The following is a 14,798-nucleotide window of genomic DNA, read 5'->3' as shown; positions in this document are numbered from 1 at the left end:
AATTTTTCTAATTAAAACTTGCAAAATTTGAAGGGTACCTATTACACGATATATATAAAGGAGTAAACTGATGGAAAAAATGTAAAGCTTTCAGTATAAACAAACACTGTATATAGCAAGCATCAAACAGGTGCAAATACAGACAGGTGCGAAATGACCATATGGATCATAATATCTGCTTTCAATGATATTGCTTAAATAGCACAGCAAAAAGGTGCTGGAATATATTTTAAAATGGCCTATATTTAGAACTATTTGAACTAGTGCTGTGGCTCAAAATGTTAATATATATAGCAAGGCAAAGAAAAGGCTTAATAAGAATCTCTTATAGGAAAATTTTACTATGCAATTCTAGAATGAAGGTGGCAAAGAATATAAAAGTAGGAAGATTATTCTAAAATTTCATAAAACATTCATTAGCCACAGCTGGAGTACAGTGACAATTTCTGAACACCATACCATGGCAAGGACCTGACTGCACTGGAGTGTGCATAGAGGGCATTTCACGAGGCTATTGCCTGGGATGGAGCGTTTCAGTTACAAGATGGACTGGATAAGCTTTCAATGTATCATTACACGCAATGAGATTCCACCACCAGACACACAGACCCTTTCGGTATTTTGAAGGGATCATTCCCATCATGCAACCCTAGTCCTGGTCATCACATACCACTTTTGTGCAAATGCAGGAGATGTAACACCTGTCCTTCCTCCACTTGCTTTGTCACAATCCAGGGTCGTAAACTATCTGTCTAGGAAAAGCAGTTACTCGCTTGTATTTCTTCCAATCTTCTATATGGCATTTAAGTTCACAATGGAGAAACCACGCGCAAACACACTGCACGATCACTCATGGAGCACATTTGCTCAATCTGCAGTAAAGAGCTTCTGGTTGTCTGCCACTTTACTTCACTATCCCAATTCCTCTTGGAACTATCACTCTGTGTCCTCCTGCACTGTTAAAACAAGGCCCAGTGTAAACCTGAGGAACAATATCTCATCATCTGGACTCAATATCAAATCCTCCAACTTTTGATAAATACCCCTTTTGTTATGTTGTATGAATAGTGGTAATTTTTACCTGCAATCCTTTTTCTCTTATCTATATACCATAGTTTGGACTGCTAGGCATAGATCAATAGGCCAGACTATAAAACATTACTCAGACTACATACTTAAAGGACATTACATAGACAAAGATGCTTAAAATGATGTTTAACGGTTTCATCATTTTGCAATGTCAGAGAAATTCCTTTTGTTCCACATATTGCACTCCACCACTTTCTCTACTACCTAGACCAGGAATTCCCAACCTTTTTTCTGTCATGGACCCCTACCATCAACCAAAGGGTCCGTGGCCCCCTGAGTGGGAGCCCCTGAACTAGGCTAACTTGTTTTGCTCGTTTTCATATTTGATAAAGGGAAAACAGAGCTGAAACACTGTCTCTCTTTCCACAGATGTTACATGACCTGCTGTGTATTTCCAAAATTTTCTGTTTTTATTACTGGAGTTGCTGGGTTTGTTTTCCTTGGAATGGAGGATGCTGATATAGGTGTACTAAGATGAGGGGTATAGTTGAAGAGTTAGTAAAACTTTTCCCCACAGCAGAGATAACTAAAGGACATAGATTTAGGATAAGCAGTAAGAGGTTTAGAGGGGATCCAAGGAAAGACCTATTCAGCCAGAGGTGGTTGGAACTTGAAAAGTACTGCCTAAGTGGGTGATGATGACAGGGCCTCTCACAATATTTAAGAATGATCCAGACAAGTACTTGAATTCCCAACACATAGAATTCTACAAACATATTGCTGGTGAACGGGATTAGAAATTATATGTACTTGCTATGCACTCCCAGTCAAGATGGCGACTCTTTCATAAGAATGGGCCCCTTTTCTTTTTTGTTTCGTTACTAACCATATAGTCAGATTAAGAATTATAAGGCTCAGTTGTTTAATTGCATATTGTGTACTGTTTGTTATTTTGTGGTACTGATTTGCAACGGGGACACATTACGCAGCATCCACACAAACAAGATTTTTTAAGTTTGGCCGGGCCAGGGGCTGCCTTCCCCTAGATTAAGCCGCTAGCCGAACCGAGGGTTACGTAAGAAAACAAATACCAGGATCTGGTAAAGCAATGCCAGAGATAGGGGTGGAGGGCACGATGCGAGCCTATACAGGTGGAGTGAAGTGGTTTTGCTCAGTCTGCAAAACCTATCCTCTGCTTGGGATTACAGGGGGCTGCAAAACCTCCATATAGTTATGGATCAAGAGGTGTGGCATAAACGATCTGGAACATAGTGTATCTAAGTTTGCTGATGATACAAATTGAGCAGAAAAGCAAATTGTTCAGAAGATATAGATAGGATAAGTGAGTGGGCAAAGGTCTGGCAGATGGAATACAATGTTGGTAAATGCGAGGTCAACCACTTTGGAAGGAAAAATGGAAGATCAGATTATTATTTAAATGGTAAAAGACTGCAGTATGCTGCTATGCAGAAGGACTTGGGAGTGCTTGTGCATGAATCACAAAAAATTGGTTTGCAGGTGCAGCAGGCTATCAAGAAGGCAAATGGGATGTTGGCCTTCATTGCTAGAGGGATTTAATTTAAAAGCAGGGAGGTTATGCTGCAACTGTTCAGGGAACTGGTGAGTCCGCACCTGGAATATTGTGTGTAGTTCTGGTCTCCTTACTTGAGGAAGGATATACTGGCTTTGGAAGTGGTGCAAAGGAGGTTCATCAGGTTGATTCCAGAGATGAGGGGGTTAGGCTGAGAAGAGATTGAGTCGCCTGGGACAGTACTCGCTGGAATTCGGAAGAGTAAGAGGAGATTTTATAGAAACATATAAAATTATGAAAGAGATAGATAAGATAGAGGCAGGAAAGTAGTTTCAACTGATAGGTGAGACTAGAACTAGGGGACATAGCCTCAATATTCGGGGGAATAGATTTGGGACGTAGATGGGGGAACTGCATTTCCCAGAGTGTACTGTATCTGTGGAATTCTCTGCCAAAGAAGCAGTGGAGGCTACCTCAGCAAATATACTTAAGACAAAGTTGAATAGATTTTTGCATAGTAGGGGAATTCAGGGTTATGGGGAAAAGGCAGGTAGGTGGAGATGAGTCCATGGCCAGATCAGCCATGATCTTATTGAATGGCAGAGTAGGCTCGATGGGCCAGATGGCCGACTCCTGCTCCTATTTCTTATGTTCTTATGACCCACGGATCAATGCTGCTGAGACATAAGCCAGGGCCCAATAACTCTCGCTAGGCTGCCAGGACACAAAACAACTGATAACCCCAGGTTACATCATTGATGGTGTATCCCAGCACAACCTAGGTGTATGTCAGCATCACATCCATATACATTATGGGGTAATTATTAAAATATTATAATCTTTTATTGATTTAAGCTATCATGTAACTTTAGAATTAAAACTTAGTCAATAACAGGACACCATTGGAGAAATATTTAGTCTGAAGAATCCTTGAATTTACTCTGAAATGCATCAAGCTTCAAAAGAACAAACCCCAATTTTTCATGCAGAAGTGCATACAATTTAACTACAGATTAAACATTAACATTTTTTGGATAAATGTTATGGTTAATTTTGTCAATTAAATTATTTTACATAGTATAATTTACAGTATGTGTGTAATCATATCCAAAAATCATTTGCATGTTTATAACAAGTCTTAGATGATGAAAAGTGCATTATATTTGCATTACCTTTAGCGGTATCTCAATTTAATGTCATTCAAGGAACGACACCTCCAACAGCGCACATCTACTGCACTAAAGAATCAGCATAATTGCTCAAGATATTGGAATGGGGCGTGTATTCACATTCTTTTGCAACAGTGCTACAAATCACCCCAAGGCTTGAAAGCAATAAAACATTTATTATACAATATAACAACTTCTTTTCAATTAGAGGCTAGGAATAGAAAAAAATATTTTCCCCCGGCTCTACGATGCAGAAGCACTAACCACTGCACCATCCGAGTCACTAACTTGGTATCAGTAAAGCAAATGCACTGCCACCACAGACTCTACGGGAAAAAACTGAGAAAGAGTGTTAAGCAAGGTTTCCCATTTAGTCACTCCATAATGTATCACACAACACAAATCAACTAATGGGAAATGCCATCTGCATGGGATAAAACTACAAATAAAGCTGTTTTGTTCCACACCTTGCTGATCTATCTCCTCCCATCTAGGAACCATTTCCCACAGGCTAACCTATAGTACACTGGGAAGCAAGCAAGCAATAGCTAATATTTAAATAATTAATATATTGTTTACAACATAGAACACTACAGCAGAGTACAGGCCCTTTAACCCATGATATTGTACTCGGAAATCAATCAAACACTTCCCTCCCAATAGCCCTCCATTTAAGTGCCTATCTAAGAATCTCTTAAATGTCCCTCATGTATATGGCTCTACCACCACCCTTGCCATTTTGTTCCAGGTACCCACCACTCTCTGTGTAAAAACCTATCTCTGACAGCCCTTCCTACACCTTCCTCCAATCACCTTAACATTATGCCCCATCATATTTCGGGCCTGAGAAAAAGTCCCTGGCTGTCCAATCTACCCTTGCCTCTTATCACTTTGTATACTTCTATCAAGTCACCTCTCTCCCACCTCACTCAACCTATTCTCATAAGACACACTCTAATCCGGGCAGTATCTGGATAAATCTACTCTGCCCCTTTCCAAAGCTTCCACATCCTTCCTATAATGACACAACCAGAACTGAACACAATACTCCAACTGAGGTCTAACCTGAGTTTTATAGAGCTGCAACATTAGCTCACAGTTCTTGAACTTAATCTTCGACTAATGAAGGTCAACACTCCATACACTTTCTTAACCACCCTATTAACTTGTACTGCAACTTTGAGAGAACTATGGACCTCTAGATCCTTCTGTTCCTCCATATTGCTGAGAATGCTCTGTCCTCACTGCTACCATCGAGAAGAAGGTACAAGAGCCTCAGGACTCACACCACCAGGATGAGGAACAGTTACTATCATCAGGCTTTTGAATCAGGAGAGAAAACTTCACTCACCCCATCACTGAATTGCCCTCACAACCTATGGACTCACTTTCAATAACTCGTCATCTCATATTCCCAATATTCATTGCTTATTTATTTATTTATTTATTTATTTATTATTATTTTCCCTTTCTTTTGTATTTGCACAGCCTGTTATCTTTTGCACATTGTTTTTTTTTGCCCGTCCTGCTAGGTGTGGTCTTTCATTGATTCAATTGTGTTTCTTGTATTTACTGCAAATACCTACAAGAAAATGAATCTCAGGGTTGTTTATGGTGATATACATGTACTTTGATAATAAATTTACTTTGAATTTTTTAAAGTTTGAATCCAATTGTTAACCTTGTACTCTTCCTCTCAGTTTGATCTTCCAAAGTATATCACTTCACAATTTTCCAGATTGAACTCCATCTACCACTGCAATGCAGTGCTGCATTCTGTTGTAACCTGTAATAGCCTTCAACATTATCCAGAAAACCACCATTACAAACCTGCGTGTCATTATAAGCCTGCGGAACACTACTGGTCACCAACGTCCGGGCAGAAAACACTTCATTTACTACCACCCTCTGTCTTCTGCGGGCAACCCAATTCTGAATCCTTGCAGCCACATTTTTCAGGATCCCAAATTTCCAGGCTTGTCAAAGTCCATATACATCACATCCACTGCCCTACATTCACCAATTTGTTTTGTCAAATATATCCATTAAAGGCACAAACAGGAAAAGCTGTGACTAACAAGTTAAGGATGATATTGATTCAAAGGAAAAGGCAGATAATATTGCCAAAAAGAGAAGTAGGCATAAAGCCTAAGAAAATGTTATGATTTAGCATATGTGGTCAAAATCAGTGATAAAGAAAAGGGAATGTAGAAATATGAGTGTAATCTGCTGAGCAGTACAGCTAATGAAATAGCTGCCTCAAGGCATCACTAACCAGATTCAATTCTAATCTCTAGCTCTGTGTCCAGTGGCCATGTTTTCCCAGTGTCCTCATATTTCCTTTTCTGTTCTGGCAAAGGGTCTATAAGCACAGACTTTCCCCAGGGCAGTTTTCTTTCACCCCTTCCTGATCTCTCTTTATACAAATGACTGTACCCCACAGACAAATCCATTAAAATCCTAAAGTTCGCAGATGACATGAACTTTATCTCATCTCTGACAATGATGTGACCTGCGATCAAAAAGAGGTAGACCATCTTGCAGCATGGTGTGCTCCTAACAACTTGGAGCTTAATGCTATTAAGACTGTGGAAATGAGGATCAACTTCTGCCAACATACCCTTACCTGCACTCCGCCCCTTGGAAATTAATGGTCAGGCTGTGTCTGTGGTTGAGTCATTCAAATTCCTAGGGACCATCATTACTAATACATTGAAGTGGGATAAGCACTTTATACTCATCACTACGAAAGCCCAGCAGAGATTATTCTTCCTATACCAGTTTAGGAAACTTAACATCTCAGGGCATATCCTGATGGATTTTTACTGAGCCATCATTGAGAGGGTTGTGACCACCTCTATCACGTTTGGTTTCCTGCCGCCTCCTCCCTCTCCAAGTCCAAATTGCAGTGAGTGGTCCATTCAACAGAGATCATTGGCTGCCAACTACCAACATTAAAAGACTTGTTCGTCGCTAGTGCAAAGAAAAGAACTGAAAAATTTATTGCTGACTCCATCCACCCTAGCAGTCACCTATTCACCAAATTGCCATCAGGGAGAGGCTACAAATCCATCACCATCAGGACTACACGTCACCTCTGAAGCTTCTTTCCAGGAGCTATTCAGCTTCTCAACAAAACTCATTCAGGTATAATACCCTAACTGTCCCTGCACAACATTAAATTGTCTTTCATGCTCTCCTTAGTCTGTTGATAATTATTGAGCCTGATCATAAGTTCACATTTATTTAAGGTTAATTATTGACATTTGCACGTGACTATTCTGCTAATTGTTGATTGTTCGTGGTTTTTTGCACTATTGTCTTGTAAATTGTTGGTTGATATGGTGCTCTCTATTATGGTATTGCCCTATGAGTTTATGCGTGGCACAGAACTATCAATTCTGGTATGTTTCACATACTGGCAATAAAGTGACAAACAAGAGAACATCTGCAGATGCTGGAAATCCAAGCAACACACCCTGCCGAACGGTTTCGGCCTGAAACGTTGACTGTAATCTTCCCCTGGATGCTGCCTGGCATTTTGTGTATATAGCTGGCAATAAAGTGATTCTGATTCCCTGAGCCTAACAATGACTCTACTATCTTCCCACAGATGCCCCCGACCTGCTGAGCATTTCCAGTGTTTTCTGTTTCTGTTGAATTTCCAGAATCTGCAGTTATTTCAACTTTCGTATAGACGTTCCTATTTTTCCATATCCTAAAGGCATGAGGGTTGGTAGGTTACTTGGCCACTGTAAAATGCCCCTAATATGTAGGTTAGTGACAAAATTTAAGAGGAGTTGAAAGGAATGAAGGAAGAATAAGACCATAAGATACAGGAGCAGAATCAGGCCATTTGGACCATCAGGTCTGCTCCGCTATTTCATCATGGCTGATCCAATTTTCCTCTCAGCTCCAATATCCTATCTTCACCCCGTATCCCTTCATGCCCTGACCAGTCAAGAATCTATCAACCTCTGCCTTAAATATACATAAGGACTTGACCTCCACAGTCGCCATGGCAAAGAATTACATAGATTCACCCCTCTCTGGCTAAAGAACTTCCTCCTCACCTCCATTCTAAAAGGATGCCTCTCTATTCTGATGCTATGTCCTCTGGTCTTAGACTCTCCCACCATAGGAAACATCCTCTCTACATCCACTCTATCAAGGACTTTCACTATTCAACAGGTTTCTATGAGGTCACCCTTTATTCTTCTGAATCCTAGAGTATACAGGCCCGGAGCCATCATACGCTCTTCATTCATATGACAAACCATTCAATCCTGGAATCATTTTCATGAACCTCCTTTGAACCCTCTCCAGTTTCAGCACATCCTTTCTACGATAAGGGGCCCAAAAGTGCTCGCAATACTCCCAGTGCTTTATAAAGTTTTAACATTACATCCTTGCTTTTATAGTCTAGTCCCCTTGAAATGAATGCTAACATTGCATTTGCCTTCCTCACCAGACTCAACCTGTAAATTAACCTTTAGAGAATCATCTACAAGTACTCCCAAGTCCTTTTGCACTTCAGTTTTTGTATTTCCTCTCCATTTAGAAAATAGTCAACCCTTTCATTTCTTCTACCAAAGTGCATGACCAAACACTTCTTGACACTGTATTCCATCTGCCATTTCTCTGTCCATTCTCCTAATCTGTCTGTCCTTCTGTAGCCTCCCTACTTCCTCAAAACTACCTGCCCCTCCACCTATCTTCAAATCGTCTGCAAACTTTTCAACAAAGCCATCAAATCCATCATGCAAATCATTGAAATATGACATGAAAAGAACTAATTGCATCACAGACCCCTGTGGAACACCACAAGTCACAGGCAGCCAGGCAGAAAAGGCTCCATTTATTCCCACTTGTTGCCTCCTGCCAATCAGCCACAGCTTTATCCAAGCCAGAATCTTTTCTCTAATAAGTTAGAGGGAAATTAAAAGTGGGAATGGGAATGCTCTGAGAACTGGCATGGACTCAATGGGATGAACGGTCGTCTTCTATGTCATGAGGAAACATGAAATAAAAACAGATTGTAATAACTCTTATAGATTGTCAAAAGAAATAGATTAAGAAAAGCTAATGTGGGTTATTTTCAGACTGAGTCAGAAGAATCCTGAATGGTAGCCGATTAGGAAAAGGGGAGGTGCAACGAGACCTGGGTGTCATTATACACCAGTCTTTGAAAGTGGGCATGCAGGTACAGCAGGCGGTGAAAAAGGCGAATGAATGCTAGCATACCATCAGATAATAATCTCTTTTCCTGTTTTTGCCACCAAAGTGGATACCCTCACTTTTATCCACATTAAATTGCATCTGCCATGAATTTGCCCACTCACCTAACCTACCCAAGTCACCCTGCATCCTCTTAGCATCCTCCTCACAGCTAACACTGCTTCGTGTCATCCGCACATTTGGACTTGACTTGACTTGACTTGAGATCTGACATAATGATCATTTTGTTCTCCGTTACACTTGTGTACTGAGGAATGACAATAAACAATCTTGAATGCTGAATCATGAATATTATCTGCATGAGCTGCAACCTTCAGAGATTCTTGGATACAGAGACCAGGGTTCCTTCTTTGGTTCATTTTCATAATTATGAATATCCTGGCCTTATTGTTTCCCCCCTAAAACGAATCACTGCACATTTTGCAAGTGTAACGTTCCGTTATATTGGCTCGTATATGTCTAGGGGAAATCCCACCCAGCATCTGCCTCAACACTCCCCACAGGGTCGGTCGCCGCCTGAATCAATCCCAAACATCAATCATCAGCCAGCACACCCAGTAAATTTTAACAAGTACACTTTATAGATATTACTAATTCTATGACATTAATATAAATTTGATACAGAGAGGAAAGTAATGAAAAAAAAAGGCGCCAACACTTATCAAAGTCCAAGTTCTTCGCGTGCTACCGTTGGAACTCAATCGATTCCGGACGACCACCCGAATCCTGTCGACTCACGGCTCAGGACCACCCGAAGTGATCGACCGGAGCCTCTCCGCACGTCCACTGTCCTCCTCGTCTCTCCTCCGACTCCCCGCCAAAAACCCGTCCACCGTCCTCCTCGTCTCTCCTCTGACTCCCCGCCAAAAACCCCGTCCACTGTCCTCCTCGTCTCTCCTCCGACTCCCCGTCTCTCCTCCGACTCCCCGCCAAAAACCCGTCCACCGTCCTCGTCTCTCCTTCAACTCCCCGCCAAAACCCCCGCACGCCCACCGTCCTCCTCGTCTCTCCTCCGACTCCCCGCCAAAAACCCCCGTCCACAGTCATATGATACAGCATTGTATCCGAAAACAAAACGATACATGACCACCCATTGGTTAATAGCACCCTGCTATCTCTAATAACCCAAGCAACTGTCTAGTTAGAGACTTTCTCAGCATTCCCCAGTATAACATAACAAAAGAAGCCATTTTAAATTAAACAAAAAAGAAAGACCCCGTACACTCTCCCCCCACCAATAAAAGTCATGCCCTCATGACATTAACAGAGTTCACCAGTGCTCCTTGTAAAACACAAAACCCCACCCAGGTGCATAAAGCAGTGACATAACTTTCCAGGGCAATAGAGATCACACCCTGTTCTCCCGGCGCTGTATAAGTTAGTCTCTCCGGGGGATGCCTACTTCTCTGAGGCCTCTGTACTTCCTCTGCTGACTCTCCCTGTTCAGACACCACAGGTGACCCCCCCCGGGCCTATCTGTCGGACCCTCCCCCTCACCGGGACCCCTCAGCCCCTGTGAGCCCTCTGGCTCAGGTTCTGGCTCCACCCTCTCCTCCCCCAATCCCGGCTGTAATACAGGCGGCTCTGCAACACCCTCCCTCGGTTCCCCTAACTCAGTGATGGAAGGGCCAGGAGTCTCTTCTCCCGGCACCGGGGAATCAGCGAACGGATACAGGTACCACACATCCGAATCATCATCTTCCGATGACGTATCCCTTCTCGAGGTGGGGACTGGCCCCGTCTCTTTCGCAGCGGGCTCTTCCCTCGCCCCGCGCCCTCGCAGCTTCCTCGTACTAGCCGTAAACTCCCATTCGAGCTCTGGGTCTACCTTCACCTCTCGATCCAGAGGCAACAGGTGGTTCCGATGGAGAACCTTGACAGGCCCCCTCCCGTCCTCGGGTCTCACCCGGTAAACAGGGAGATTCGGCATCTGACTCTCCACCACATACGGGGTGGGCTGCCCAACGGTCCGCCAACTTGTGCTTACCAGGTAGTCCTAAATTCCAGATAAGGACTCGGTCTCCCAGCAATAGCTGGACGAACTTTACTTTCTGATCATACCTCTTCTTATTCCGCTGGTTCTGCTTGGTGGCTGCCGCCTCAGCCAACTCATACGCCCTTTTCAACTCTCTCCTCATATCAGACACGTACTTCAGACATGGCTTCGAAGGTATTTCACCCGCTTCAGTCCCAAAACACAGATCAATGGGCAACCTCGCTTCCCATCCGAACATCAGATAGTAGGGCGAGTACCCTGTAGCATCATTGCGAGTACAATTGTAACAGTGAACCAAATGGGTGATGTGCTGACTCCACTTACTCTTCTGTCTGATCTCCAAAGTGCCAAGCATGTCCAGCAGGGTCTGGTTAAACCTCTCGGGCTGAGGATCACCCTGTGGGTGATAGGGGGTGGTTCTGGATTTCTCAACCCCAAGCATACCCAGTAATTCATGGATAAGCCTGCTCTCAAAGTCCCGTCCCTGATCACTATGGATCCGCCGAGGAAGGCCATAATGAACAAAGTACTTCTCCCATAACACCTTCACCACTGTAGTCGCTTTCTGATCCTTAGTAGGAAAAGCCTGCGCATATCTAGTGTAGTGATCCGTGAGGACTAAGACATTCGCAGTGTTGCTGGTGTCTGGCTCAATACACACCAGGTCCATGGGTCCCGCACTCTGCAAATGGGACAAAGGAGCCGCCTGCGCAGGCAAGGTCTTCCTCCTGATGCAACGACTACAGGTCTTACAGTATTCTTCCACCTCCCCCCTCATCCAGAGCCAGTAAAACCGGTCCTTGACTAATCCATAGGTCTTCTCTACCCCTAAGTGCCCGGAATCATCATGTAGTGCCTGGAACACAGTCTTCCGATACTTCTCAGGCATGACCAGCTGCCAGCGCCGGGGGTGGTCCGGAGGCAACGTGACCCGGTACAAGACGTGGTTCTTCAGCTTCAACCGAGGCCACTCCTTCAGTAGTAGGGGAACGGAGGCATGTTTCACCTTCTCCACCTGCCCCATATCACCCTGGCTAACCGCGTACCAGATAGTGCCAATGCTCGGGTCATCACGCTGAGCTGCTTCCACTTCCTGGGGACTCAACTCCGGCAGCTGCCTGTTCCTCAGAGCAGTCACATTACAGTAAACAGTGGGTAGCGCGTCATCGTCAGCCCCCAGTTGATCTACTGCCCGATCCGTTCCCATCAGTGCTCCTACTTCCCCGTCGCTCCCAACTTGACACATGGCCTTTACTCCCGGGGCAGGGACACTCTTCCACTCCTCAGCCGTGCCCGACTCATTGTGCGCCCGACGAGACAGGGCATCTGCATCGATGTTCCGACTCCCCGGGCGGTACTTCAGGCTGAACTCATAGGCAGCCAAGGCTGCTAACCCCCGGTGCCCAGTAGCGTCCAGCTTTGCCGAGGTCAGGATATAAGTGAGGGGGTTGTTGTCAGTTCTCACCTCAGACTGGGCCCCGTATAGGTAGTCACTCAACTTGTCCACCACCGCCCATTTCAACGCCAAGAACTCCAGCTTGTGAGTGGGATAGTTTCTCTCAGATGGCGACAAGCTCCGGCTGACAAACGCCACTGGCCTCAATCTGTTGCCCTGTTCCTGGTACAGGACAGCCCCCAGACCCTCGTGACTGGCATCAGTGTGTAGAACATATGGCTTCCGGGGATCAGCAAAAGCCAACACCGGGGCCTGTGTCAGCGCCCTTTTTAGAGATTGGAACGCCTCCTCACATTGAGCATCCCACCTCAATCCAAAAGGCTCCCCCAGGTTTAAGTATCCTCCTACCTCCGGCCCTCGGTCTCCCTTCCTCTTCCTCCCCACAGGTGGATAACCACACAACAGCTGGTTCAATGGATGACTCATTTTCGCATATCCTTTCACGAATCGCCGGTAATATCCGCAAAACCCCAAAAACGAGCGTAAGGCGCTCACCTTCTGAGGTCTCAGCCAGGTGGTTACTGCGGCTATCTTACCCGGATCAGTGGCCACTCCATTTCGCGAGATTATGTGCCCGACATAACTGACCGACGTCTTACAGAACTGACATTTATCCAGGGAAAGTTTTAACCCTTCCTCCTTCAGCCGACTCAGCACCTTCAGCAGTCGCTCCTCATGTTCCTCCAACATAGATCCAAACACTATCAGGTCGTCCAAGTACACCAATACCTCCAGCAGGTTCATGTCCCCCACTGTCCTCTCCATGAGCCGCTGGAAGGTGGCTGGGGCCCCCGAGATGCCTTGGGGCATTCGTTCGAACTAGAAAAATCCCAGGGGGCAGATAAAGGCCGTCTTCTCTTTATTGGTCTCACTCATCGGAATTTGGTAATACCCACTCCGCAAATCCAATACACTAAACCACTGCGCCCCACTCAAACAGGCCAATGCGTCTTCCACCCTTGGGACCGTATATTGGTTGGGAACAGTGCGCCGGTTCAGGGTCCTGTAGTCCACGTACATGCGTACCTTCCCATTTTTCTTCCTTGCCACCACTATGGGGGACGCATAGGGGCTTCAGGACTCCGCGATAATCCCTGCATCCTTCAACTGCCGCAAGTGCTGCCGCACATCTTCCACATCTGCTGGGGCCAACCGCCGCGACCTCTCTCTAAACGGGGTGTCATTTGTCACCCGAATAGTGTGCCGAGTGCTCTTGGAACACCCTACATCAAACTCGCCCTGAGAAAAGACATCCCCTAACTTCAGCATCTTCTCCACCAGCCTGCTCTTATACGCCGGCGGTACAGGGGAGTCTTCAAAATTAAAGGCTTCCTCGGTCAGCCGCCCCCGCCGTTCTCCAATAGTTTTCCTCCAGCGGGCTTCACGGGAGCGCTGGACATCACCGTCACCGGAAACAAGTGCGCGAGGGGCATCCCGCGTTTAAAGGTGATCTCCCGCTCCGTTATGTTCCTTACCATCACCCCCATCCGCCGTGCCTGTACAGCTGAGGGCCTCTGCAATTCAGGTCTCACCAGCGCCCCAGCCAGGAACCGGGACTCCCCTTCCAGGTCATCTGGGGCGTCTACTAGCAGGGCCTCGCCCGCCGGTACTCCAGGGAATCTGGGGGTCCCCATCACTAATGCCGCCTCCCCTGGCCGTATCACCTTAGGCCTCGCCTGAGTGCACCACACCGTCCCTCATTTGCACCCAGGATCCAGTCCCTGGGGGTCACCCACTCCTTCGTACACCGCTCGGAACACTAGGTGTACCGAGAGGGTCTCCAGAAAGTTCTCCCCCGCCTTCTTCTTACAGGCTCCCAAGAGCCGTCGCACCAGAGGGGAGTTAGTCCCCGCTAGCAGGGCAGCACCACCGGTTTCCACCGGGTCCGGACAGACCAACACCAGCGTCTCAAAGGCTTCCGACACTCCCACATCTCCCTCCAAAAATTCCAATCTCACTGACAAGTACCCATCGTACGGGTAATCACCATCACTTATGCCCCAAACCTCCAGTGCATTAAACGGAGTTACTGGCAAATGCTTCAGATATTTGTTGTAGAACGACCAGTACAGTAAGGTAACCTGCGACCTGGTGTCAAGGATGGCTTTCGCAAAGATTCCCTCTATCCGTAGGGACACGTTGGAATGGGGTCCCACCAGTCCATCCGGAATTTGGGCTTGTACTTTCTGGGGTTCCATAGCTGTTTTCTGGGAACGTGTTCCTCCCGAGATTCCAGTCCGTTCCCTCACTGAGCCTCTCCTAAATTTCCCGACACCTCTTCCTTCTTAGTGGCCCGGGGGCCCTCCAATTCACACCAACTTACAATCTTATCTCAATCCATCTTCGCACCACTTAACGTGACGACTATTACAGCTTTAC

The 14,798-nt window shown here is 45.6% G+C and overlaps 1 protein-coding gene across 2 annotated transcripts in view; it reads right to left on the bottom strand.

The window, feature by feature from the left end:
• cdk19 (cyclin dependent kinase 19) overlaps positions 1 to 14,798 on the bottom strand; it is a 180,609-nt gene that overhangs the window by 143,753 nt on the left and 22,058 nt on the right. The window lies entirely within an intron of this gene.

Source organism: Mobula hypostoma, chromosome 2 (assembly GCF_963921235.1).
Source record: "Mobula hypostoma chromosome 2, sMobHyp1.1, whole genome shotgun sequence".
NCBI classification, from domain to species: Eukaryota; Metazoa; Chordata; class Chondrichthyes; order Myliobatiformes; family Myliobatidae; genus Mobula; species Mobula hypostoma.
The sequence above is the reverse complement of the archived record's forward strand: the minus strand, read 5'-3'. Positions and strand labels throughout refer to the sequence as shown.